The sequence below is a fragment of the Andrena cerasifolii genome, chromosome 8, assembly GCF_050908995.1.
Source record: "Andrena cerasifolii isolate SP2316 chromosome 8, iyAndCera1_principal, whole genome shotgun sequence".
NCBI classification, from domain to species: domain Eukaryota; kingdom Metazoa; phylum Arthropoda; class Insecta; order Hymenoptera; family Andrenidae; genus Andrena; species Andrena cerasifolii.
Genome location: NC_135125.1, coordinates 13,322,979 through 13,347,794, shown reverse-complemented (window position 1 = coordinate 13,347,794; position 24,816 = coordinate 13,322,979). Strand labels below are relative to the sequence as shown.

At 40.7% G+C, this 24,816-nt stretch overlaps 1 protein-coding gene across 11 annotated transcripts in view; it reads right to left on the bottom strand.

The window, feature by feature from the left end:
* The window catches only part of Raskol (Ras GTPase-activating protein raskol), a 365,041-nt gene that overhangs the window by 135,116 nt on the left and 205,109 nt on the right, over positions 1 to 24,816 (bottom strand). For 2 of the 11 annotated variants that reach the window (XM_076819090.1, XM_076819093.1), the window contains exons 1-2: positions 20,861 to 21,459; positions 12,305 to 12,480 (exon numbers count right to left, since the gene is read on the bottom strand). The exons of 7 other annotated variants lie outside the window; for them this stretch is intronic. The gene's annotated coding sequence lies outside the window, so the exon portion shown is untranslated. Of the gene's footprint in view, positions 1 to 12,304; positions 12,481 to 20,860; positions 21,460 to 24,816 lie in introns of those variants that run through there. 2 more of the 11 variants (XM_076819091.1, XM_076819094.1) reach the window with 2 other exon arrangements.

Below are 24,816 nucleotides of genomic sequence, written 5' to 3'. Positions count from 1 at the left end.
CATTCATAACAAATTTCTTAGGGTGCACCATTGCAAATTCCGTAAATTTAATAACGATGCATTATGCACTGCACACAGTCAGGTCCTCTGTACATTTCCCAGTTCCAAGAATATATTTTGGCGTCAGCCAATTTTACCCCTTAATGCCAATGTTCCCCCATATTACGGTAACGAATCAATCTAGAAGGGGAAAAAGATAACACCGATAATTACCCCTCTATTAAAAGTCCAAGGATATTTGTCATAGTTGCTCCAAATCTGGAAAGAATTAGGTAACCGATGCGAGAAATGAGGAATGTTGTCTCTACGAAATTTTTCCGAGGCTATTCGAAGTTTCACTCCATTCGTGTTTTCCTTCGCGCTACCAGGATATCCTCGTTTTTCTTCTGCGGAAGTCAGATCCCAGTCGCGAAAACGTCTTGCGTAATAACGCGAAAGAAGGACTGTGCGACACTTTCGGTGGAAACACGTCCACTCGCACGTAAAGCTCGTAAAGCTGATTTATCGAGGTCGACGCGAACTTATCGCGAGCCGCGCGCGAAGACAGAGCTTTTCCTCTTGCCGCTGCAACTACGATCCGCGATTTATGTCCGCCGTAAACACAGTCGATGTGTTCGACAGATTTACGAGTTGGACCGGGCTCTGGTTAAAAAAGTCGAAAACACTTGGCCCTTGTGGCGAAACGCTTCTGTTTTGGAGTTTTTTTAGCTTTGGGAACAACTGAATTGAAGCACGAGACTTGATGATGGATTCTGAGAGGGTTAGAGCACTTCGAATTTATGATTTAGGTGACGAATTGATTTCAGCACTGTTTTAACGTCTGATAAATGTTGACTATCAATAGATTTCTTGCTGGAAGACTCAGTGAGACTTTTAAGATCCATGGAGACTTAAAATGTTTAAGATTGAAATAGTAATTGAAGGCTGACTTGATTGAAAATTTGCAGGCGAGGGGATTGAACACAATTAATTCACTTAGCTAGGGCGAATTCGATGAATTCAATTTATTTAACCAGTGGCTTCTTCATTTCATTATGCGTTTAAAAATAACTCAACTGCAGACAAATATTTTCGTGTGGTTCAATAATAATCAAAGGACACTTTGATTGAAATACTACCCACTGAAGATTCTTGGGCAATTTATTTCACCATTAAACCTCTTCTAATTATAATCATTAAACTTAACTAAGCCAAAGAATTGCTAAAATTCATACAAGTATTGAGTCAACGCAAAGAACCTTCTAACTCAGAAGAAAATAACCATAATTCCCTTTTAACACCTAAGTATCTCAAGTACGAAAGAGTGAAACACTTCCAAAAGAATCTTAAACACCTGTTCCTCAAAACCCTTAAATACCCTTTCTAAAAATTCAAAAACCCTTGAAAGCCTTGCAAAGGGTGGGCCAAGCCACTCAAACATAGCAAACACACCTGATCAGAATACGCTCGTCGATGAAGCGAATAATGTAGAAGAAAACACGAATATCAAACACAATTCCGTTTCGCCGCGAACAATACGACGTCCACTGCATAATGAGTTTCCAATGATTAACAGTCAATTAGACCCCCACGCGGAAGTAACGTTTCCTGTCAGGTATAGATTCGTCGGCGTACGCGCGAAAAATATGTTTCATCTTCATTGTGTGCTCGAACAAGCGCAGCTGCGCGATTGCACAACAATCGTACACGCATTATGTAAGGCCATAGATAGATGCTGAAACAATCGTTGGAAAGTACACACTTCGGCAACAAAGGGACGCGGGCTCGCTTTGCAATTAAGCGGGCAATGCGAAATCCGTATAATGGAATTAACGCGGTTGGATAACATTTTCGCGGAACATTGGTTTTGCTCTACCTCAAAGCGTCGTTTCGCAAACTGGCGACTGGTAATAACGGCGGCGCGGTGAAAAACCTGTGACTGTACATATTTTTATTTCGATTTCAAGGATACTTCACTGAGAACTCTAATAAAAACGGCTATAAAGAGAATAACGCGTAATTACGAATACAAAAATAGGAATTTTGAAATTACAATTGAGAATAGCATGCATTATAGAATAAAGTCATTATGGATGATTTCTATGGGTTCACGAGCTACACCCTAGTTGAAAGTTGTAACGCGTAATGGTAATTTTCAGTTCCTCAGAAAATTTGGCAAGAAAGCATTGAATAGGGTGCCAAAAAGTTAAAGCTACAAAACACAAAGAATCAGACATGTTATATTTTTTAACATAACTTATTTCGGATCTCTGCAAAGAATCCCTTTCGATTCATCGTTTACGCTCCATCGAAGGTGCAGGAAATTCCATTGCGCAACTTTAAGATTCCATCGGCTCTGGAAATGCTCGAGAGCCACTGATTCGAGTGCAGTAGGTATTACCTACTCCGAGTTCCTTTTCAAGTGAATTCAATTACACTGTCGCGATTGATAATCGTTTCCCGGGAACCGGTGTGCAGAATTTATTGAATTATGCCACCGAGTGGATCGCCGCTACCACTGCAACCTACCTACACCGAAATATTCGGATAGAGTCTCCTTCCCAAGGATCTTACTTCGCTAGCGTTCGTTACGCTAATTAGTGGCTCAGCGTCCGTCGATTAACTCGATTACCGTTCCTGATAGTCCACGTACACGCTTCTGGTACACTTGCGATTTCGTGCTATCCCATTCACTCGCGTTACCTCGCCAGGTCTCAATGATCGCGCGGGTACCACATTTACACACTCGTTACGCGCGTTCAGGCCTGGATAAAGTAGCGCCTCGAGCGGCAAGCGCTAAATAAATTGGCTAGGTGTAGTTTCCTTCGGCCCATCGATGCGGTTTGCGGAATTTACTCGGTCGTTGTATTTAATTAGTAAGCGAGAGCAAACTGTTCCTCGCTTCGCCGCGATGTGTGCATCTTATTTAAATTATTGAATAATTTAAATCAATTCCAGAAGCAGTAGAAGCACTTCATTCGATTATTAGAAGATACATGTTCGAATTAAATGACAAATAAACTACTTAAGGATGCGGAAGTTCATAAGAAACAACAGCATATTCGCGAAATTCAAATGATCTCCATAATCACAGTTTACTCCCGCCTGTTCTGAAATGCCGATTCATTAATTCCTAAAATTAATTCGCGTAATTACTTCAGACACCCATGTCCACCTCGTGCCCAGCGATTTACATACCATACTTCGCCGCACGCCATAATTTCCCCCCGTAAAGTATGAACTTGCATTATTTATACTGCACCCAGTGCAAACTTCGCCCATTTATTCCCAACGCCACCCTCCCCAACAAATAACAACTCGAATAGACATTTCCATATTCATTCTACCCGCACTAAACCTTCGCACGGTGGCACAACGCGTGGATATTTTACACTCTACACGCCGAATAGAGCGTCCGACGATTAAATGATATCACGCCGAAAGGACATCCGCTCTGCTGCAGCGCGCCTCGCGTCGTGCCTCCTCCTTGATCTTCGCTTCTAAGAATTAACCACGATTTGATTCCCCGCGGATCCTGGAGTGAATCAAAAGAGGCTGTGAAAAGTTCAACGACCCACGTCCCAGATATTGTCATAAAATCTCCACGTTACACACTTGATCACGTAGCGCACGGGGTGTGGGCGACCGATGAAAGGAAGACGCATAAAGAGAGGCGAGAGAGAGAGAGAGAGAGAGAGAGAGAGAGAGAGAGAGAGAGAGAGAGAGAGAGAGAGGGAGCAGGTTCTGCAACTTCTCTTTCTCGACCGTCCGCGCTGGCTAAATTGAATCAACCCCGTGAATGGAAGGGAAGTCGAAACGTTGTTCGGGCGAAATGAATGTTTGCAAAATATTTTACACGTGAATGGAATCTGGAACGACGCCGTCGGGGCGAGCAAAAAGTCCAGGTGAATTACGGGCACCCGGAAAATGCACTTTATTCGCGTTTAATGAGAGGATATCAATGTTGGGGCGAATATACGTCTCAGGAAGGGTGTCGCCGAAGTGAAATGAAATTATGCGGATTTTAAGACTGCGTTTTTGAGCTACTTACACTAACGTGTTCCTTCTTAAAGGAACTTGATTTTGTAGGGTGCTAATGTTTCTGTGGAGCACCATAGAAATATAATTTTACAGTGGTAGAACGTTGAACGAGGATTGAATGAATAACTGAACCTGGAAGTTTTTATTATTAATTACTTCCAGGTTTCTGAAAATTACTGGTACCAATAGGGGTTTGTAGTAGGGGCGTGCAAATGTATGAAAGGAAAATAGTGCAAGAAAAAGCACGCTGTTTAAGCCTTGAAAGATTTATGGTGAGCAGATTTTTCAGAAATATCGGGGGTAGGCGGCAGACTTCGAAATATAGGTCAAATTAGTCACAACTTTCAAACGATGTTTACGTTGCTACGTCCAAGTAGAAACGAAAAAAAAAGACGGGTAAAAACTTTTTTTACGAACGAGCTAATCTAATCGTTGCATTACTTCATCGCCTTTGAATAGTCGAAATGTCAAGTGACGTCATGCAGCTAGTGCAATTTACTGGTTTACATGCTTTGAAAACGTTACAGAAATTTCGTTTAAGCTTCGTGCCACGAGAAATTTCGTAATTCTTTCATTTCGTTTCACTTTTTCATTTATGAGTGGAGAAAATCTGAATTTTCGATGTTACAAATTTCCATGAAATTTTTAACTTCAATTGAATCAATTTTCAGCAGAAACTGCAATTGCAGATTAGTTGGCATTGCTTTTGAAAATTGATTTAATTGATCTTCGTGGTCAAGTTTCCACTTTTAATTAGGGAAACGAATGTATTTAGAAAAAAGTAGCTACTTTTCTATTTTTTTTTTTTAAACATTTCTCGATTAGAAATTCCACTCTTTAAATCTCGAATATTCTCTTCACTTCTGCTTTCTTCGCATCTCGAAGTTTTCTCGAACGATATAAATCAAACTCGGCCTGTTTCTTCGCCTCTCGATTGTTTATACTGAGTGTTCCAGGAAAAACATCCACAAACTTCACGCGTGAATTCTGAAGTTAATTTTAAGTCAGAAATCTGATATTCACGCTGCTCTAAATCTATAGCTGCAATTACTGAAACATGACCTGATCACAGAAGCCTAGAAATGACGTCTCATTTTTCACAATCTTTTATAAATCATTGACTTAAAATCAATCGTTGAAAAGAAAGTTTTAAAATTCCTCAGATGTCCTCCAAACCATTCCACCAAAAACGAATTCCAGAATGCATTTTTCGTTGTCCCTCAAAGAAAGTATTTCCATTTTCCCCGGGATACTTTATATCGCACAAACTCTGCTGCAGCAACCCAGAAAAGTCTAATCAAACTTGGATGCTACGAAGCTCCCAGCCAAACACTGTCAACTCTTCCGAATGCATCTCCGCGTTCGACTTTGAAACTCGTGAGAAATCTTTCCCGGATGCACCTGGAAGTTCGGAGGGGCTCGATGTCGCATTCGTTTTCATTTGTTTTCGCTGATTCGACGGACTTTTTCGTGGCGCGGAAAATCCAATCGAGGCGACAGGGAACGGAGAACGACGAGCGGGACTGGAAGCGATTGAACTGGGTCAATTGCTCGAGACCGCGACTTCCTACGCGTGGAACAGAGGACGCGGAAAGGGAAAAGGACGTAAAAGGAAGCGCGATTGAATAGGGCGGCAAAGTCGGGCTGGAAAAACCGTCCGCAGCTGAAAACAGCGCGGGCATATATGTATATGGCGAAATTAGTTTTCACGCCGTACGAGGAATGTGGAACACCGAGTCGAGTGATTCCGTATTACGCGAGGAAAGTTTATCGCCCGACGTGTTTATGGGGTTTCCACTTCGGAACTCGAGCGGATTTTTATGAAAAATCTGAGAAATATTACCCTCATTCTCTGTGTATGTATATTCTTATGACACGAGTTCTACAATTTTGAAAATAAGGAGATACTGAGAGATTCTATTAATCAATATTTGCAAGCATATTCAAGGGAATTGATTTATATTATTTTAATGGAATTTTCGATGCGATATCTATCTGAAATTCTTGTAACGTATGTTCAGTCCGGAACTTCACTCGAACCAACCAAAGTTGAGAGAATGAATTAAGTACACCACGAAAGCAACCTTTAAAAATTCCACGCGAGAAGGAATCTAAAAAATACCCAACATTTTCACAGCACTTTGTGCCGCAGCCTTTTGCGCGGTTTTCACTCGATTTACCATTAAAGGGTTATAAATTCCACGGCAGTTCAGTCGAAGCTGACAAGCTCACTTTGTCAGGAAAGGCTGTTACACGGAGGCTCGAGGAAATATGGGAGGCGTCCTTTAGACGAAAAATCTGCTTTCTGCAGCCCGATGAAAGCAGTATCTATTTCGCCGACGAGAACGGAAGGATACCCTTTTGTTAGGCGTTATCCACACCGGATGTTGCGTCGCTGCTACCTGCCTGAAAAGCCGCTTCCTGTGCTGCCCGATATTCCCTCTTCCCCTGCTTTCTTTCATCGTCCTTTGCCGCATTTTTATATACAGAATATCTGATGCTACATGCGCGATAAAATATTTTCTCTTAATTAACCTCTCGCGCAGGAAGCTACCACATACCTCTGACAATTTCATTGTTTCGGGGAGTTCTTTTAATTTTCACGAAGTTAAAATTCTTCTACTTGATACATAGAGCCGAGAAGTTATTTTGAAAAGTGTTTGGGGAAATATTTTTACTCTAACAGTTTCTAATTCTTGGAAAGCATTGTTACTTGCTAGAACTTGTATGACCATTCACTTTTATGAATTAGTAGTATAAAATCAGTAATACTGAGTATAAAGGTAAGAAGACTTTGGGATAATTAATATCCTTATTCAGCTGAATATCATGTGGAAAATTTCTAGAAGTTCTACAGATAATATGATATTGCAAGGAGCAAAGAAAGTGTTGCGTTCGTTTTGCGAAGATTCTACTTTTATCCCTGTGTTTCATTATCTCGCACAGTGTCACGGAGGTAGCTAGAATTTACTCCGAGGGAAGCCAGAATGTTTTAAAACCAGCTGGGAGTCGTCAGTGGAAAAATTCTACGCTCTACTAAATTAAGAAACATTTAATTTAACTACGCCCGTGAGAGGAAATTCTGTTTCCTGTATGAAAACCAGAAAAAACTAGACTACTCTTCGTTAAAACGTAACAAGTACCAAACTTAATTAAAAGGGCAAAGAATTTTCGATAATTCTTTCAACAGTAGATATCGCTCTAATCATGAATTATTTATCACAAAAGATTTTACTGAACTCCGATGAAACCACAGCTTCAACTAATCCTTCCCCCCAGATCGCAAATCATCACTCACTATATTAAAAAAAAAGCCCGTTTCATAAAACTACTACACCAAAAATGATCTTCCACAGTCGCAGAACAAAGCCCATCCACAAGTTCCCCCCAACGCCGACAAAACCCCTGTGAACAGCCTTATCTCGTATAATGAGACTTTATCTTCTCATAGCCCATCAACGGGAACTAACTCGCCCCGCAAACCTGAATAACATTTTGCTCTTCCCCTTTCGAGGGACGAAGTTCTCATGGCGGCTTTCGACTCTGAAGGTTCTCACTCGCGCTAGGAGGGGGTACCGTCCTATCCCCATAAAAGACAGGGCAGCGTGTCGAAGGAGTTCCGACGGTGTCACGTCTTTCTTCTCGCAGCTTTCCAGGGAACGCGAGTTTATAACTGTCGGTTGCACGGCGAAACGCTTAAAGGGAAATATGGCACAGCCCGGCAAGAAGACGATGAAAAGAAGAAGACGAAGAAGAGGAAGAAGAAGAAGAAGCAACGCGACGGGGATACGAGCGGACCTGGACGTAATTCATGCTACAATTTACGCGCGGCCGCGATTTAAAAAGAATTACTTAATGCCCGGTTTTACGATCTGGATACGGCCGCGTCGAACGAGCCCGACCATTTCAGGAATTTCACTTTATATCGCGGCTCTTTGCTGCGACGATTAAGGGGCCAGAAGCACGCTCTAATTGAAAACCTGGACGGGGGATGACTGAGTAGGCCGAATCGTCTTTAATGAAATTTGAATAACATTGTGCGGGGCTTGGCCTCCTCTGACCACTACTGGCGGGAGCCTCTGTCGCTTTTCGAGCCATTACTTTCATCGATTTTTACGCGTTTCGAGTAAATTACGGTGCACCGTAAAGAGGCTCGTATTATAGCCGTTGCAGTGGACTATCAGTCCATCTGCAAAGTCCGCTCTGAAGATAGGCGCTTCGAGGATGAAGACCGAGAGAGGTAAATTGTGAGATGTGGATAAGGGAGATTTTGAGAATCTTAATTGCAGATCCATGTGATATCTGGACATCGCGAAGATAGAAAAAATTCAACAGAGCTTAATTTAGAATCTTATCTTGACATTATATTGTCCTCAGATATTCATTAATTTATTCCACCTGATTCCTATTTGTAGTTTCAACCCCACTTACATAGCCATCGGCTTTCTTTAGGTACAACGAAATAACCACTAAATGGAGAATTTACTGTCGCCAATATGACCGCAATGGATTTCCATGAATACGAGGCTTTCGGCAGCGATTTCGCAAGATCAGCCAGAAACAGCAAATTAGCGAGGATCAAGTCGAACGTTGTATTATTCCGTGAAAACACGTTATGTCGATGGAAATTTTAAATCCAGCAACCCCGTAGACTGTGGCGATAGTAAGCTGCTTAAATCGAGAGAGCTTTCGCGAAACACGAGCGCTTTGCACCCCTCCTGCCGTCTTTTGCTGAATTTTCGCACGCGCCAACAAGGGAAGAGTTCGCGATGCAAATCCCTGTAAATGCGTCGCGTGTGTTTTAATATCCCGACGAACGTCGAAGCTCGTTAATTCGAAAATCCCGAGTATCAAATGCTTTGAATATCGAATCCCTTCGACACCGATCTCTTCGATGTTATTATAAAACTCGACGTTGCAAGGGTATCCCGAAAATCTCTGATGAAAATTAATTAAAACATCGAGACTTCTGTTCGTGGCACGAAGATTTCAACTCGATCTCGTTCTACTTCCCTCGACTTCATACTTTTCCTTCAGTTCTTCTCCATTTTCCAGGACTTCCTCTTGCCTTTGCATCCGAAAGAATCATTATTGCACAACCCAGTCCCAGTCAACGTTATCGCGCTACCTTATCAACGCCCCAGAAGAAAGTAGTGGCTGGAAGAGTACCTACGGTGTTTCGCGTGGAGAAGCGCGAGGAATCAGCAACTGAAAGCTTCGATTATTTCATCGATAAGTGCTTCGTTAGACGAACCACTTTCCCCCCATCAAACTCTCCAACTTCTTAGCATAAATCTTCTCGAAATTAGTGACTCACGCGATCATAATCCCCGACTCACGAGCGATTATTCACCTATCGACCATGTTCCAAGGAGCAGCCCGCCTCGCGTCAGACTTTGCGCGCAATTTTCAATAATTGCAAGCATGATTAATCGCGAGCTTCGAGAAAAGCTCGACGCACGACTCGCCGAGGAAACGTCGGATGATTGACGCACTAATAACTCCGTCGTCCGCGTAATTGTTGCACAGGCTTCCTTTCCAGCGTGCACTTGATAGCGGGTAGGATGCAGCGGCGAGTTTCACGGGGAAAATACCTGGAGGGTGCAATCTCACGTTTGGCCATCCACGACGTAGCAGTCCGGACGACTAACGACTGGGGCGTAATTGGTTGGTCGTTCGAACCGACCACGATAATGCGGGAACAAGTTTAATGGGGTAAGTGGAGCACGGATAGAGCTATTAACAATTAACCACTGGCCCCGTGTCATCGTTCACAGGCGACGTCCGCGGGCCAGTGATGTAAGACCAGAAGAAATTTCACGAATTTTCTGAACGGAAAAAGTAACAGTGGGACGGGTGATTATGATTGCGTCACTGGCGTCGGCGTGTTTTCGCGCCGAGGGTTTTTATTTTGTGGAGAGAGGGGTACTTTGTACAGGAGTTTATTTGAAAAGTTATTAAGAAATTATTCAATCAACTTCACGTCAATTTGACTTTTACAAAATCTGCGCAGACTGCATATTCACTGGTTAGGTTTAATTGAAGGTTTAAAAATTAATATAATTTATGTCAGGTGTGATTGAAAACTAAAAATTAAATGATTATTCGACGGATTATATTAAAATTTAATTGGAGGTTTAAAAATTAGTATAATTTATGTCACCTGGATTTAATTGAAAACTAAAAATTAAATGATTTGATAGATTATATTAGAATTTGTACCTTGCACATGTGTGTTTATTATGATTTATGATTATTATATTATCTGTAATTTTGGTTAATAGTATATAGTTCTTAGAAAAATGATTAACCAGTACTAATTGTAAGAACCAATGTTAAGTCCCATGAAAAGTAATCAAATTACACGTTTTCTTCGCTAAACTTCCAACATGACGAACGTCGCTTTATCTTCATTCATTCCAGGTTCACCAAGAACAATTAATTGCAATAGGCTAACGCCACTGTTAATGAGACACGGATAGCCCTTTTGTCAGTGGCTGACCACGAGCAACGTGGATCTTCCCTCATCGCAGAAAAGTGAAGCAAAGAAAGTATCTTGAAATACCACAATTATTTTAAATGGTCCACTTAGCCCGAGGCTCGTGACAATTAATATCCATCGAGAAACTTTAATCAACGCTCGTCCCATTTAAATTTATGCCTGGATGCGCTAAATGCGAAGGAGAGAAAGTTGTGCGACGATAAGCGGGTTTTCCAACTGAACTATTCCTAGACGGAATTTTTAATATGGAGGAACGTTTTTCAAAGAACGTTGATTGGCATTTTCTCGGTCAGCCAGCGTCACGAATCGAAATTTCCCGCGTTCTTGAATTGACCTTACGCCTGGACACGCAATAAATCGATGACGTCAAAGAACCTCTTTGATGGCTTCTAAATCGCAGCGCTTAATTAATAGATCCCTGAATATTGACGCTTTTCTCAACACAAATCTTAATATTTTATTTGCATCGTGCAACGAAATTCGTAACAATTCCAGAACTTTCTAAACGAGATATTGTGCAGGGGCACAATGCTCGACTAACAATCCTTTGAGCATCGACGTTACGATGAAACGGCAAGTTAAGTTTTCATCTGTACGTGCAATAAGTCGGGCAGCGTGCAAAAACTTTCTCAGAACCTTCTAGCAACCGTTTCAATACTGAAGTCCGTTGAAAAACTGGGGCAAGTTTGTGCTTTGGATGGAAGATAAGTTCGAGAAACAATATCGGGAAGTTTCCACACTGATTATAATTCTGAAGAGTAATATTTTTTAAGGATTGTTTCAAATTGCAAATTTTATGGAAATCGTCATTGCGAAGGATGCAAGGTTTCCCCAAGCTTGCAATAATTAAATGTCAACTTAGAATTTAAATTGAAGCCAGTCAAGTGGAAAATGTATATTGCAGATGACTGTAGCGAACAGGCTGATCTATCGTTAGCTTCTAGCTATTAATTAATGTTTCGATCAGTAATGGGAATCAAATCATCCCACGCTAGAATATAATTCATAAAGTTAATAACTGAGGCGGGAAGCCGTGAATCATTTAATAATCAGAAACTACGGCGCTACAAAATGTTCCCAACGTCAAAAGCAGAAAATTGTAATCCTGCTAATTAAACTTCGAGATAACTGATTTTAGAGTTAATTGAATCGCAACCAGCTATCCATTACTAACTGTATTGAAGTTAATGCACGCGATATCGACCTAAACTAACGTTACCTCCATTTCAGTTACAAGATCTAAAGGTTTTACATGGTGCTTCGTAATTCACGATTTAATCAATAATAGGGGTGATTTTATATTAATAAATAAAGTCAGAAATTTAGAATAATTTCCTGCATACGAGGCTTCGTTTGCGGAAAAAGAAAACAAAGTTCTACTTTATTAACTTCTCAGCTGTTTCAAGAATATTATACTCCGTTACTGCAAATTCTTATTGCTTCCGATTAAAATTAGTCTTTCAAAGTTTATACACATAAACACGAATGCATGGAAATTTATTATTTAGAGACTTGGACATCTATTAGATATCCAATATTATCTACTGCTATGAAAATTTTGCTATTACGTAAATTTGAGAGTGATGCGATAAATGTTTTCAGACCAGTCTGTGATACGCGGTAGCAAACGTGTTAATCGTGCGCCAGTCGTATTAATTTCCCAAGGAAGAGCAGAGTGCTCGCGGAAGGTCTGTGTAGAATCGCGAGGGTGGAGAATTCGTTGGGGTCAGTCGGCGCCATGTCGCTTGGAGAACGCTCGCGATTAGGAAATGCAAGATTTACCTGGTCCCTGTGTGGTAGCCTTGCCAGACTAGAGTTTCGGAGTCAAGGATCCTCGCCAGCGGCGCTTTACGTCACTGGACACTATTTTTCGCTTCCCTGAAGGCGCGCGGCCGCCTCGCGAGTACTTCAGACGTTCCTCGTCCTCACAAAGCCGTTCCACAGATGAATGGAGCATGCTGCGAGGATCGTGTACGCAGAGTTAATGTTAATGTGCATTACGCGCCGTTCGGAGGACGCTCCTGCGACCGGAGTCGGTGACAAAAGGGTTCATTTATGCTCCTCACACCGAAACCAACCGCGAGAAACGCTCGTCGCTGTTTCAAAGAAACGCCCTGCCCCAGCGCTCGAAATATTCACGTGGGGAGTGAGTGGTACTCATTTCATCGAAACTGGTCTATCGCATTTTATATTGATTTGGGGGATTCAATTTCTTCGAATAGACATAATACAGTTTGACGTACTTGAATCAAGCCAGCTCGAATCTTTTGCAATGTTTCATATTCTATGAAATTCTGAAAGGATTGGGAATGGCACAATTAAATTAGAAATATTGATATTTATAAAGTTTTCATTAAAACTGTAAAAACTCGAGTTCTTAGAACTGCAGGGGGTGGTTAGTATTCATGGAATAACTGAAAGATTTGAGCTCGTTGCTTTGGTCCAGGTAGATCCAAGGTAAGCAATGCATTCAATTAATTTGTGATTAAGTTATTTGAAAGAGTTGAGTACTTTCTTGCGAGTACTAGGGCAGATGTAACGACAAGGTTCTAGTTAGTACGTTTGTATATTTTTCTTCTTTAACGATAATCGTTGAAATGACACTGTCTAATATAAAATTCATAATAATGGATCTAATGACCACAATAATATTTATATTCACAAACACACCATAACTTTAGAATGCAAATTAGAATCATTGGAAGAGAACGGCTGTTCCACTACTAAAATGTATATAACAAAGAACTGGACTTGTGAAATAAAATGTGTATTATTACCCAAGTACAATAGTTATAAAAAAAAACTCCAACTACCTATTTCCCATTCGAAAATTCTTCTCCTCTCTGTAATTCGGTAACCAAATTTTTACGCAATTTATCCGGCAACACAGTCGACAGATACAGCCGAACAATTTCGAAAATGTCCGAATTCTATAATCCATTTTGTCCGGAAACAATTATTACACGAGTGAAACGAAACGAAACGAAACGAGCATAACGCAGGCCATTGTATCGGACTTTCAAACAACGAAGCCGGTCCTGTGCAATTAACAAGCGTAGTCATTAGGTAAGCCTGAAAACGAATCTCATTCATGCCGAGTGAATTGCCACTGATTTTAATAACGACATTGGAGGGCCAATAACCAACCCTATTGAAAGTTGCTCGGGTATTTAGGAGAAAATACTGGGATATCGGCGCGTAATATTTTCCTCGCAACATCCATAATAATCTCTTGCTCGGATAAATACAAGTTATAACTACTGGGCGAGGAAGATAAAGTCTTTGTGCGAATCGAAAATTCAAGAAATATATTACAGTCTATTTTCGAGTCTCAAATCTAATGAAAATCACCTACTGTGTCTATTACCTATTAAATGTTTATTGTATAGAGTTTTAGACAAACCTGTGACTAAATTCTACAGTAGTTGATAGACCACTAGAGTTATAATATTCAAATATATTTTGGATAAGAAAAATATTATAATAGAAGAATATTCTTCTATAAAATTCTTCTATAAGAAAGACAATATTCTAGAGTTATAATATTGGAAGATATTTTTGAATACGTACAATATTATTATAATAAAACAATATTCTTCTATAATAGTCTTCTATTCTTCTATAAGAAGAACAACATTCTAGAGTCATAATATTCAAAAGTATTCGACTGTTTATTCTATTTACAATATTGGACGATAACAATAACACACGTCTACAAGATTCACATTGCAATTTATTATGTGCTTTATGTGTAATGTAATACTTACAATTTTCCAAGAGATAACAGAAAATAATTCCAGCCATACCCAAAACATCGGAAGTAGGTATCTCACAAAAGATCAAACTCGCCCCAAAAGTAATTTCTACCATATCCCTTTCACAATTCCCCAATAACTCTCTGTCGCCCAAAATTCCACGGTAATAACCATGGAAAATTCACCCCGTGGAGCCAGAGACAACCAGAAAAGAAGGTCCAACTCCATTTATCTTCGTCTATACCTTCCCCAGCATCATGGACACGAGATAACCTTCCCACAGTTCCCTCCAGGTAATCGATTTTCTACCTCGCTATCTTTCCAATTTCGCCCATCGATTTCCAACCCAAATAGCCATCGATAAGGGCGCAACTCCGCGTCCAATCAAACGGAACCAGACACTGAGAAATCTGTGGGCTTTCCCGCCGAAACGGACAAACGACAGCGATGCAAAGTTCGTCCGGTTAAAAACCGTTCGACGTCGCACCTGCTGATGCGTGACTCGAATTCCGTGCGTCGAGGGATTCGCACCTGCTGCCTCGGTTCGTAAAGGTGCTGGCCCAAAAAGGGGGGCAGCGAAACGAGGGGAAAAATGGGGAAAAGGGAGGTGTCCACGAAAACCCAGGTGCGTGAGTTGCTCTCGGCGTTTTTGGTGACCAGACTCGCTGTACACTGGAGTGCTCTCGAGTGCATATCGTGGGCGGGCAAGGAAAATCCGCTAAATCCATTAAACTAAGTTTTAAGAGAAGTCAAATAGTAAAGTAAAATATGAATTTTAGAAAAAATGGACAGTCGATTTTCTTTGTACAACCACGATATAAAGGAGAAGTCTATTTCAGTGCGCGTCTCGAGACAGTGGAAAATGAAACTCGATGAACGTGCTGGGGCTGAGTCGATCGTGATTCAGGAGGTCACGATGGGTGTGCGACGAATTCGACGAATTGATCCTGTTGATTATAATCGCTACTGCGGAGCAAACGGGCCCTTTGGCGGTGGGCGAGGGAAATCGTTTTGTTTCGAGTTCTTGGAATTGATGAGCGATTTCTGGCGGCAGTTGTGTCAACACTTGTATCAGTATTTGAGATATACCCAGTGATAGGCAGAATCTTATTCGTATAAAGAATCAAATAGGTAGATAGAATAAATAATAGTAAGCATTGCCGCTGCATTTTGTAGAGCAATTAATATTTGTTGGTCGAATTAAAAATAGGAGGGTAGGTACGAGAATAAGAGGCTAAAATCTATTTTAAATGTTACAAATGACTAAGATCTCCCAATTAATTGGCTACATATGTGAATAGTAACTGTAAGTTGTGGCTGGAATGTTCCCTGATATAAGTACAGAAATCATCGTTTTACAGAAGTTTGCCAGAGACTTTTCTATCTAGCTGCACGTGCACGGATCGAATCAGCTGATGCGTTTATACCCATCAGACAAATAGAAGACAATCCTACGAGCCGATCTTACCTAACGTACGTTGTAATCAGATTCTCCGTGCGATTAATCACACGTCAGTGATACACTGGTAACTCGACTCTCAAAATCGAGCAACGATACTTTGCTATGCGAGACGAGGCTGTCCTTCTATTCCCGATCTTGACGACACAACGGAAAACCATTTGGAGTGGAAGAAAAAGGGAGGGGAAATTCGAATTAGAACTAGAAAATCGAAATATGTGACAATGACAAATGATTTCTTGGTGAAATCAAATGGTAGCGTTTGGAGATAGATATCTAAATAATTTATACACTTTTATATCCTCATTGGTATCTAAATTATTCTATGGATATTGGAATGTCGAAGCTACTGAATCATTAAGAAAATTGTATATGGAGATTACTTTCAAAATTTAAAAAATATACATCAATCTAAAAGTGTAATATATTTTAACATTTTAATAATTATTTAAAGCAGCTCTAATTTACTAGTTGACTACTTTCAATTGTACAAGAATCCTTGTTGGAATGTTATTTAGAACCCACAAAAAAAGAACCAGATCTCCCATCCTCATATTACCTTTCATCAAACTAAACAAATTTTAAAACAGATAAGGTAATATTCATCTGTGCACTCACAGCTGCAAAACCCTCATCATCAAAGCACCATTAAGGACCCTCGCCTTACGAGTTTTCTAAAGCTCGTAAGCGTTACAGTGAAATTAAATACAAGAAAAAAATAGACACGTTAACTAATAATTTATGAATAATTAAAAATTCCATTAACACATCAATGACTGCATAATAATTCTCTAACTGCTCCTTTTTTTATTGGATTCAGTTAAGTAGCAACGTGTGTTCGAACAAAGGAGATATAATGAGCACCATGAGTATGATTCGTTATAAGGCAATGGATTATTATTTAAACCTGCTCAGTCCCTAAAGGGTCAAAGTACGATCGTGGAATATTTTCTTAACAACAGTCTGGTCCCGTTGTGCTCTAAATGGCGGAGGGGAATATCACGCTCTAAATAGCCAGTCGGCAGGAAAAAAGCATCGATACATCCTAGGCTATGATAACAGCTTCGCTGAATGATAAATTATGCGTCGGATATATAGAGCAAAGTGCCCTGGAGAAACGGGATCCAGCACACGTGTAACAACAAAACCGACGGACAGACGCCTCCTTTGAGAAGACTAGGAAACACTTCCTTTCGCCAAAGCGCCTGATCACTCTGCGGTGCAAACAGGTGCGAGGTTGCGCGAGAGCGATATCCTTTTATCTGTTCTACAGCGATAAATTCCGTCCCTCTTCCTGAACCAGTTAATTTGTCCCTACCGGATGCATACAGCGAGGGAGTTCTAAGATAGAATTGTGATTTTCGGAGTTATTGTTGCTTCGACAAAAATATTCCTCTAGCTATAAGAATCGAGAGAAAATAGACTAATTTGATTGGTGTGAATGAGTTGAAGACTTCGAATTGAGGAAGATGAAGACTTTGAATAGAAAAAGTTGAGGACTTTGAATAGAAAAAGTTGAGGACTTTGAATAGAAAAAGTTGAGGACTTTGAATAGAAAAAGTTGAGGACTTTGAATAGAAAAAGTTGAAGACTGAGTCAAAGTACTTGTTGCGTGGACTTTCATTCGAGTCGAAGGAATCATATTACTTTATAACAATTTATGCTTCTGTATATCCTAGACTAGAAAATTAAAACCCAATGCAGGAACTACAGTGTTAAATAATTATACGCGTTGTATTCACATCTTCCAACACATTTGCTAATTAATTTGAAGAAGGAGATTCAATATTTATTATATCCAGAATATGTAGCGCATTGTGCTTCCCAACCTTGCATGTCCTCATTGTGGGTCACGCCAGCTGAATGGTATTTCGCGGCAACACGAAATGTTTACTCTTATCAGTTACGAGCGAGCCAAGTAACCTTGAAGAAAAATAGCCGTGGAAAAACTACCGCTGGTAAAATTATTACGTATTTAAACACCGCTGGTTATAGAATATTCTGGCTTGAATAATTTCGTCAGTTCGTAATTAACTAGTTTACTTTAATAACCAAAATATACTACTGATAACAACCACAATCTACAACCCCTCCAACGCATAACCTTGTATTCTACCTCTGCCAAAAAATCGAAAAATTCACTTCTAAAATCATCAAAAACTTCCCCACAGTTACTATCGACAACAAACCAATTATCATCAACCCTTCCATGGCACACTCTCCTAACCAATCCCCATTAAAAGCCACGTAATACAAAGCGTACCTACTCTTTCTCAAATATTTTTTACCAAAAATCCAACCGATCTTCGACCCCGTCCCTTCACACGCCTCTCCACTTTGTTCAACTACGAAAGGGTTAATGATACCGGCAAGCTTCTTCTAAAGTGCCCCCCTAACAACGACGCATTCCCATTCGCTGACAATGGGATCAATATGCCCGACGGATAAAACCGTTAACGATCGATCGATCGACCGTTCGTGGCGAGGTGCCCCGGCAAGAAATCGCCAGATGGGAGTAAAAATCGATCGAGCCCCTAAAACAAGCGCGCCAAGACGATCTCGTTCGGTGACCAAATACGGGTAGGGGACGAAACGATAGAGAATAACAGGTTTTCACTTTCATACGCCGTGAGACGAAGCTCGGGCAGAAAATACTGTCTCGGCCTAATCCGGTGGTAGAAAAGATCGTCGTGGCAAAAAAACCGAGGCTTCTTTGCGGCATATACGAGGCTCGTGCAGCAATGCACGATTCTCCGGCTGCTAAATCGTCCACCTATCAATGGCGTCCATTACCAGGATCGCCTTTGGACTTCGCTTCCACGGTGCAGAGCTAATGCTGCTTTTACAATGAATTCTTCATTCACAGTGATGGTCGAAAGGAGGTTTATAATGCTATTTGAAGCTTTTTATTTCAACACCTTAATGGCCGTTGCCAACGTATGGGTGATTTTACGATTTGGATATACTATTTACATTCCGGAAGCCTAAGAAATCAATTGGATTTCAGATTTATCACTGAGAAGGATATGCTAGTCAAAGAGTTCTATCCTATTTGCAACATGCTGTTTTGGTGGGTTTTGAAAATCTACGGGTAGTTGGGATATTTGAAAGAGATCGACAAGGGAAGTTTGTTGCAAAAAAGTATTGGACTGGCTTAGTAGCTTTTAAGTTGGTACGAGATGTTATTCGAGAAAGAACATTTCAAGGATTTCATTCACTAACAGTAACTAAATTAATCAAAATAAGAATAATCATATTCATTATTTCAGAACTTCTATTCTTTGTAGCATTCTTCTGAGCATACTTTCATAGATCAATTACACCAAGAATTGAAATTGGTATAAACTGACTGATATAAATAAACGGCTAGCATTATAATTAATGGTAAGCTTTTGTCGTTGTGCTGATACCACTCAGATTGTGAGGAGTCCTATTATTCTGATACACAGAGGTATTTACCTACGTTATAGTATTTTTGTTATCGTTTATATTTTAAAGTGCCTTCTGAGCAATGCTGTAAGTAGAGTTTTAATTTTTATTCACTAGGTACTGGAACTTTTCTGGTCTTTGTAGCTTGTAAAATGATTTTTCTACCAATTGAAATTTTTTTTAATGATATTCTCTTCCTGGTGTTTCAATTGAAATGTCCACACGTTGTAATAAAAGGATACTTCTATTGATGGGGAATTTTATAGTGATAATTTTTTTAAACGGAAAAATGTCGAGTTCGATTTACAGACCTGTGATATGGTCTATGGGGATCGTTTTTATTTTGTTTCCACGAGAATTTATTTCGTTTGGTATGGAACAGTGTCAGCGACAATCGCAACTGTTTGAATTTTTATCCTCGTTGCAACGAGTTTGTGTCAGAAATATTGACGAATATGTATAGCTAACGAAACAACCTTTTTGCAGATTAAAAAATTCATAGCGGCGTTTGCTTGTCTAATGATGGAAAAATTTCAAATACGATATATATGCAATTTCATGCTGGATGGTTGGCTGCGTTAATTAACAAGAGAAAATCACGCAGAATCCATTTTCGTTCAAAATATGGATGACAGAAAGAGGATATTCAGAATTATTTGATTTCAGTATCAAACATTAATACTTGTTTAACAGAAATGGAAAATATAAGAACTTAAACAAGCGAGGGGTTGGTGAGCGTGATTAAATATTTGCTTGACTATCGTATTTTTGTATATAAACTGATTATAATTTAATATTCTATATATAAATCAACATTAAATTCACAACTAAATTGTTAAAAAAAAGTAAATACAAACATAATAAGGCTTATTAAGTGTAAATAATTTTAATTAGCTGCATAACGAAACTTTGATCAACGATGATCTGATACCTGATAATTACCAGATGAAAGCCACGGGTCTTGAAAAATCATTATAAAATTTTAATATTAAACATTATTTAAAAATGAAGGCAAAATCAGAGAATACTTAATCAATACAAAATTTTAATATTACCCGTTTAATATTACTTAAATTATTTAAATTAAGTATTTCTTTCTATCAAAGATACACGAAATCATATTAAAAATAAATATTTAATACATATTCTAAACTACACTGAACATAAATGTTTAATATCACATATTTCACAAATTGTACTACCTATATATTGCTCCCCATTTAATTTCCCACCATAATTCTTACAGAAAACAATTTCAAAACAACCAAGCTAAAAACCCAACCATCGCGAAAACAAAATATCAAATACCTCACTAACAAACGAAACCCGAGTCAAAGATCTAAATTTGAATATTCCCGCCGCCATGTTGGCAGGTCCAAACACGCACGGAAGCCGCTTCCTGTTACACGATCTATTACCAATCCCCAGATACGCGAAGTCCACACAAAACCTAGAATCCTATCCCCAAAACAGTGACGATTCAACGAGTCCTATCATCCACTCTTACATTCAACCACGGGCCAAGCAAAAGCTTTAACCTTGGGCAATATTATGGTACACACCTAGAACCTTGTCGTTCCTCGAATCGAGGCGTTTGAAAAGCAGCGTCACGTAACGCGCGACAACACACGCCGGCGTAACAATCCGCGTGCACGCGGCACGAAATTTCGCGGTTAACGAAACATGGAGACTTACATTTACTTCATGGAAGATCGCCGATCACGGGCCAGCGGGGTTCACGGGTAAATCGAGGCAGGCACGCGGCGAATCTCGAGGCCATCGTTCAGCATCTTCCCGTCAAAGGAGACGCGTACGCGCGCACACATTCGAATCCCTTTTGTCTGTTTTCCTCCACAGGCACCGTCTGTCGCGATCCCTCTGCCGTTCACCACGTCCCTCCTTCCCTGTCTCGCGATCGGACCGCGCGCCAACAAGCCTCGTCGATCGGCGTGCAAACCGGCGCCCACGAAACCTAATCGACCCCAAGATCGGACAGGAACCACGGCGTGCACTACGAACGCGGAACAGGACGGAACCCAATTGTCACCGGACCTCAACCGACTCCGGTCTTGGGACCGCTCGTTTCCAACGCGACTTATTACCGATTTCCTCTTTCTCTGCGCGCGACAGTCACCGAACGTTGCTCGTTGTCGCGCTGCACTTCCCCACTTACTCGGTACGCGACACTCGTTTCACTCGCGACGATGCACGGTTCAAGTGCGACCAGCACCGACACGGGTCACCGCGGTCGCTTCGTACCGTCGCGCAGGAACACCGAAACTGGACTGCGCGAAGTCTCTGCCTCGGTGAACGTAGGAGGTGGAAAGCGTTTCGCGCCGCCGCCGTGACTGCGACCACGGCGCTGGCGGCGCGGTGACGGTTTGCGATACAGATCAGCTGATTTCTGACGTATTTTCAGGGAACCGGAAGCGGGGCTGAGCGTTCGAATAAATGCCAGGCGATCGTTTTATCTAGATTTTCATTGATTACAGTTGGAGTAGGATTTTAAAGTAGCTGCGACGATCGCGTGTTTGATTGATTAATTACGCGGCGGCTCGAGGGTGATATTTTCACACTCATTTCGGGCGATAGCGTTGTCGAATGATATCGAAAGTTGTATCGACTTATGCTTTATATAGATTTGGTCGTCGTTATAGTTGACTGAGTAATAAGAAACTCGAAAACGGAACACAGACAATGCGATTTATCGTAAAACTCGTTGTACCTACGACGTGTTGAACAGACAGTTGCAACGACAGATCGATTCACTTTTGCCCACGGACGTCACACTATAGATTCTACAACAGCGCCACAAACGTTGCAACTGTTTTTCAAACGGTCGAAGCGACTTATGGTGTACATATAACTAGTTGCACGATATATCGCACCGTCTGTGGGCCGTTTAATTAATTCCAAAGTAGGGTGAACTGTATAATGATTGGCAAGCGGAAATCCCAATTGGAATGTCTATATTTTTTTTGTGAAGTTTTTATATGGTCTTAATTTTCAGTTATTATCTATGATTATGGATTTCTCATTAAAATAAAACATCTTGAGTACCTATTAAGTCTTTTACTTTGAAAATATTCAATGAAAAACAAGAATAGGCATAAAAGTACAATCATTGGCACCCTAAAATTTGAAGTTATATAGAAAAACATATGTGGTTAAAAACGAAGCTTAAAGTGTTTAAACAGACTATTTCATTCACTACTAAATACCCACGACACTTAGTAAATCTGTATTTCAATCTATTACTTAGTTATAAAGCGACAAAATATACTTAGCTACACCTTATCAAAATTTTAAGAAAACGCCTAAAACCGAGCCCTTTGTCCCACTTTGTGGTGTTGCCAGATGTAAAACGTGTAGTTCGACTACTGGGCTTTGCAGTGTTTTAATGGCAGAAAAATAAGAAATTGTAAAAAGTACTTTTTAAGCTTGCACTTCTTAATGTTTGGCTTTTTAATCAGGAGTGCCAATGATTAGCGCAGTGCAAGCATTAGTGCAGTTTGCCCTACTGACGAGAATTGACTTTTCTAAACCTAATAATTTCCGAAGTAACGACTGCTTAATGACTCCTTTGGTTCAACGTGCATACTGCGTCAAAATAACGCGGGTACACACAAAATGACACCATGGGAGCTGAATTAAAAATCCTCCCTGATAAAAGATGACGGAAAGTAGCGCGTCAGATAAATTGCCTCGAATAAAGTCTTGGCACGCGTCCGACCTCCTCCGTGTACATACGATTCGCGCAGATTATCTGATCTTGACGTCCCCGACGATAATGCGCAGAATAAAACGATCGGCAAATTTACGCGCAGCGTCTCTGCTCTGATCCACGACCGCCCCCTTGTCCGAAATTATAACTTTATGATAGGGAAACGATGTCTGTGCCCCCGTTGCACGAGGAAAGTCGAGTCGAGGCGAAACTCCGCGGGTTCAGGAAGGCAATCGTAACTTCTCGGGGACATAAAGTGGCGCGCGCCAAGTCGTCTGGTCGACGAGGCGCTCGCGAGGAGGAAAGCCAGCAAAACGAGAACACCGGGACCGTTGGAAGAAGCGCGGACGTAACGAAGGGACTAGGAGGACTTGGGGGATCTTGGGAAGAAGAAACGGCACGAGCCCTCGCGTTTGCTTCTCAGCTGGAGGCTCCCCTGGACCCCATAGGTCGCCGGGGAAACTATCAGCCACGGAAATTTATATAAAACGAGACAAACGGTGACGCGAGAAGACACCGTCCACTTTACGTAAAACATTTTAGTATATTGTTTAACGCGTTCGTGTAGAAGGATTAATAATTGACTTGACAAAGAATTAGTTAAAATTTTGAACTATTAAAGAGCACTGGAGAATGTTATCTGTATTTTTCCTTTCACAATTCTACATATATAGATAGCGTAATCCCTTGTGTGCACTCCTAAGTAGTAGAACACACTGTAAATGCCAAAATTAATTTTTTTCAGGAGAAAGAAAAAACTTAGGTACCTGACTTTAAATTAGTTACGAAATTTGATTTGTTTTGATTGCTAAATATGTTTCAGAATGCAATAACTGAAATACATTACAAAAACTTCCATTTTTTGCATTAATACAATCCAAATTCATGAAAAAAAGAATTGTATATGTAGAAAATCTGAAAAACTGAAACCTGAATGTGCGATTCCTTTAAATTTGCAACCACTGTAAGTGCCAATCTCGTTTACCTACCGCTTAATAGGCTTTTAGATATTTTTCTACAGAAATAGCGTTGCACGCACCTACTAGCGGTTCCATCTTTTAGCACTATTAGTAACTTATTTACACAGGAAAATTGCATTAAAATTATATACTATAGTATTACCATTGGCACATAGAACATTTTCCGATATTTTTCTTTTAATTTTGGCACTTACAGCGTTTTCTACAAGAACTCTTCAAACATCTATTAAAACTATTTAATACTGATATTATTTATTTTACCAGAATAAACCGAACATGTTTAAAATTTTATGCTGATTCAACAAAGTGACCAATATTTCCTGAAAATCGGTTCGAACACTGAAATCATGACATCCCTCCCGAGATTAACCCATCGCAGGATAAACACCACCTCTCCAAGTATTCAAAGCATCGTTACACCGTCCCGATTATAACATTTAAAATGCAATTCCACGCGTGCAGTCCGTACCACGTTCGCAAGAAACACTGCCAACGAGGTCAAACGCGTTTAACCGGGCAGCGCACCGGGCACGCGATAAAACGCCAATTACAAAGCGAAAAATCAGAAGCCCCGTGCGACAGCTCGCCGATCTCGCCGCTATATCGGGGGATATAAAATTTTATGGCTTGTAAAAAATTCACTCGATCCCCGGGAGCCGGTGGTGCCCCGCGAAATTCGGATAAAACCAAGCCGGCGGGCATGGCGCGCGGAACGTACGGCCGTTCGCGGGAAAATCGCTTCCCTATTAATTAGAGGGGCAGAAATCGCGGCGAGGTTGGGCGCGGGACGGAGGCGCGATTTGTAAAGCCACGGGTAAGGGAACTGGTCGCGGCTCGGATGGGGTATTCGCGATTTTTATCGAGGGAAAAGCGTCCTCGGGGCCCGAGGGAGGGCGTCGTCCCTCTCCGACTGCCGAGGAAGACGTTAATCGCAGCAATTTCTCTCC